The sequence below is a fragment of the Perna viridis genome, chromosome 1 (assembly GCF_037379345.1).
Source record: "Perna viridis isolate PV_CMFRI_1.1 ecotype Kerala chromosome 1, ASM3737934v1, whole genome shotgun sequence".
NCBI classification, from domain to species: Eukaryota; Metazoa; Mollusca; class Bivalvia; order Mytilida; family Mytilidae; genus Perna; species Perna viridis.
In genome coordinates, this window is record NC_142445.1 from 60846347 (window position 1) to 60851135 (window position 4789).

A 4789-nucleotide genomic window follows, 5' to 3' on the forward strand; every position below is an offset into this window, starting at 1 on the left:
ACAAATTATCAAATAAAAACACTCTGAAGAAGAGTAATACCGGTTCACTTGATATTTCCCAATTAGCAAATGTATACTCGTATGGTGCTGTCAAGGTCATTATGTTTTTGTCTGTGTTATCGGTAGACACTTATTTTTCTTGCAGTAACCAAGTTTCAATCATTTATATTTTTTAAAAGAAATTACAAGATTCCAAATCACAAAAGAAAGTTTGGTATTGAATTTTGGGGTTATGGCCATAACCATTCTAGAATTAGGGGCCAAAAAGTGGGCAAAACAAGAATTTCATAGAATTTAACTATGTAATTCCAGTAAAGGCATACAGGTGTTTATAATATTGTTTGGAAATATATATATACGATTAAGGTCATAGTGGGATTGATTTTGGGGGATAAGATTTGAAATGTTATTGATTGAAGGGCCAGAAACAAGCATTTTCTGAAGGCTGGACATCAAGTTGAAAATAAGCAAATAGACATCTCTGAAATTGCACCAAAAAGTGTCGTACTACCAAAGGATAGCTGAGATTTATTTTAGGGGTTATTACTTGACCTATATTAGAAACTAGGGGGCAAAAAAAAGCATTTCCTAATGCCTATGATTAATTCAATTAGAAAATTTTTAATAAAACCATTTAGGAATTATTTCTTAAAGGTCACTTCATGGTGACGAACAATAAAATACTTTGAAGGATGTTGCTTGACATGACCATGAACAGTTAGGCAAGTATGGACTTCTAGTTCAAGCTTGATATATGTCTCCATACTTGCCCAACTGTTCATGGTTAGACTTCTGTGATCTTGTCAAACAGCACCCTTAAAGTATTGTATTGGGTTTGATCTTTTAGGATCAAAATACCTTATGTCGCAGGTCCATCAATAGAACTTCCCTACTTTTTCTGAACACTACACAAAAATATAATCCAAATGTAATTCCTTTTATATCATTCAATACCTCTTTTATAACCAGTTATGTTCAGCTGCATAATCTATTATTTCTGCAAATAAAGTTAAGATATAGTCATCATATCAATTGAAGATTTGAGGACTCCTTGTTGGCCTGGAAAGATATTTAGTAATAAATTTGCATTCAGGGAATTTAGTTCTTACAGTAATGTATCAAGTAGTGTAATATGTGTTGTGAATTTTCCATTTAACAGATGTATTTTCCAGATTATTCATCCTATCATTAATATTTTACCATTGATAAACAGGAAGTGAAGAGCAGTGATTTTAGCCAAGGAAAATTGGTGGGAAATTTCAAATTGATAAAAGTGTCTAGTTTTTTTTGAAAATCTTCTGTTCATCAAGGACATTGTTTTCTTAAGCTGAAATTGGTTTTATTTGAAGATAATTATAATGTAGGATAAATACTCTGTTAATATAGTTTTTGTTTGAAAATGTACATTAACTTCTGGACAGGTCAGGGACTTAATATAACTATTAGTATTAAATAGTCCCGTGACAGTTTTAAAAATTTGCAAAAAAAGTGGAGTGGAACAAAATTTGTAAATGTGTGTGAGGTTTGATCAGTAGTATGGATTGATATTCAGTTTATATATAGGGGAAAAAAAGCAAATGTATGTTCAGTTTATTTTATATCAGATAATCAATGAAATTTTTTTCATGCTAATATTTCACAAGAATCAAAAACTTCCAGTGCTAACAGCACTCTGATTGTCCCTCAAAGTGACTGAGGGAAATGATATTAATAGCAGAGATGTTTACTTGTACAGATTTTCTGTATTTTCTAAGAATGTTGATTGCAAATTATACTCCAAGGATTAGGAATATCTCCAAAGTACCTTTGTTAAAATTTCAGAAAGTTCAGGTTTTTACGGATCATTTCCATAGAATACGATGAAAAATATGGATCGTCATCAAGTAGTATAAACAGGTCTGTAATAGGTGTATGTGTGTCCACAAGGCTCCTCTGAAACCACTTGACAGATTCCTTTAATATTTGTCATGAAATTTAGTTATGAAGTGAAGATGTGCATACAACACCAGCATGTTCATTCAGCAAATTTGGTACGAGTTATGAGACTTATACTATTTTCAGCATGTTTCAACAGGAGACTTTGTAGACGTAGCTCGTCTGAATTAATTCTTTTGATATTTGGTATGTTGTATTGTTATGAAGTGTAGTTGTGCATACTACACCACCATTTTAATTTAGGCAAATTTTGAAGGAGGTACAGGACTTGGACTATGCTCCATTTGTTTCTTTTGAATGCAACTCCTCTTAAACTTTTGGTACTGGGAAAGTACTATTGTTCATGGGGTACCAATTTTCATGGTTTTCATGGGTATGCCAAACCATGTATTTGGTTTCCAACGAAAAGATTTCCATAGATGTGTTATTTGGAAACCTCAAAGCCACAAATTAAAAAATCCACGCACTTGTTTTTCTTCCCTAATCCACGAAAATTGGTATCTATGAATTGAAGTACTTTCACAGTATTTTATATTATGTCTTGTTATGAAGTGTAGATGTGCATACTACATTACTATTTCAGCAATAGAAGACCTTGTGGATACAATTCCTCTGATATTACACTATAACTTGATTTTAAATTTGAATAGCTGTTTGATGTGGTGTACTAGAAAGATCTTGTGTCAATGTTGCTGGTTTTGTTATAAATATATGTTTTATAGTGTTATACCTCCACATTACATGATTTAAATGTTTCTATTGGTTTATAAAACTATTGCTGCACCAAGGGTCATATGGCTACACATAGCAGTTTTGTTGTCATTGTAACTAATCAAACTGCTGAATAGAATTCCACAAAATTTGGTATGTAGAAAGGACACAATATTACCAGGAAATTTTGATCTCCTAAATTATTATGGAGGTTATGCGCTTTTAAACTTGTTTCCAGAAGTAACTACTGAAACTTCCACAAAAATATTTTGGTATGGCAGCACTGTTTGTAGACACTTGGTAGTTGTGTGATTACTTGAATATTTGTTTGTGGATCTTGGGATTTCCCTGTTTCATTTTTTGAAGATGCAAACAAAGGAAAATCTTCGACAAGACAACCACTAAAACTGGGGAGGCAAGGGTGCTCTGGAAGGGTGAGCAGCTCCTTCTTGCAATACACCTGTTGTTCGTCTTTCAAAATTCTTGACAATTTGGTTCATACTTTCATGTATATAAAAGTGAGCACAAACATCTGAAGCTCACCTTGCCATAGGCCGTCTGAGCTATTGCTATCACTTAGCATCCATCGTTGTTCTATTTTTAGTGACTGCTGCCATATTTTTTCACGGATCAAAAATCCCCACAACTGTTCTATGCAGAATAATACCCCAATGAACATTCATACCAAGTTTGGTTCTAAATGGTCAAGTAGTGTCAGAGGAGAAGAGTTATGAAAAATTGTTGACAACAGATGCCAAGTGATGGCAATAGCTCACATAGCCTATGGCCAGGTGAGCTAAAAATAAGTGTTCCCTTTTCTACTTATTTGTTCATAATTATAATTCTTTAAGTTCAAACTAAGTTCTGCATTTTTGAGAAACGGCCAGCTGGTACAGAGGAGAAAACTCAATCCAGTGAGGACCTGAATGTCTCTGGAAAGTACATGTATTAAGTATTATTAATCATCTCTTTAACTTCCAGTTATCAATATTCCCACCAAGTTTTGCCTAGTCAGCACAATCGCACCAGTTTAGTGCTAAGTTAATCTTCTCACATTATTCTACATTTAGTTTGTGAGATCAAATGTAAATTCATTTTTTTTCCAAGGTTGTACACTCACGAAAATTGGTATCTATGAATTAAAGGTAAAAGTCTGAGGAAATATGATCTCTGCAAATCCAAATAAATTGATTATAACAATCTGTTTTATTACCAAACACGACTATTACTTCCTAAATGTAAAAAAAAAAAAAAAAAAAAGACAAGATGTGATTCGTGTGCGTCAGAAACCTATAAAATTTACTTTTATTTCTAACAAGGTAACTGCTACAGACCACAAAACAGGTCTGTCTTGGCCACTGAGTTCTTGCACTTATTAGATAAAAATTATATAGATTGTGTATGAAATTGGCACTTTGCAAGAGTTGCCGTTCTTGATTTGGTTTAATTTAAGTGGGAAATAAATGTACACTTTTCTCCAACTAAAAAAATCTGAATACAGAGAGAACTATTGTCACTCGAAAGTATTGTATATGTAGGCTAGAAACCACTAATTCCACTTCCCATAGGCTTCTATACTAATTTCACAATATTCAATGGCTTCTCTGGACTTTACCTGAACTTTAACCTGCAGAGGACTAGATATCAGCATGATTCTACGAATGTCAGCTCACAATCCTCAGAATGGCATGTGGGGTTAGCAGACTTGCAGTGCAGTACTGGTCACCGGAAGTGAAGGGTCTATAAATAGCATGGGAAATCCTAGTGTTTTCACAAGATAGGGGTATATATAGAAATCATTATAGAGATTAGGCTTCACATCACAAGAAGCAAAATGCACCTATAAATTGTCCAGAAATGTTTTTCTTTCAGAAACTGTTTAATTTTTTTTAAATAAGATGAGAACTTTTTTCAAAGCACTATGAGGAACAGGGGTTATTTCTGCGTAGGACTATTTTTGCTCATTGGTTGAATTGGTGGTCTGTAACCTGTAGACCAAAAAAGCATAATTTGTTCGGTGGGTTTTACTTCACCATGAATCACCTCTACATTAGGCAATGTCTGAACTTTATATGGACTGGTGTTTAAATGAATGGAATCATTATTAGATTCAGTCATACAGCAGTGAAAAGAAAGAAACTAA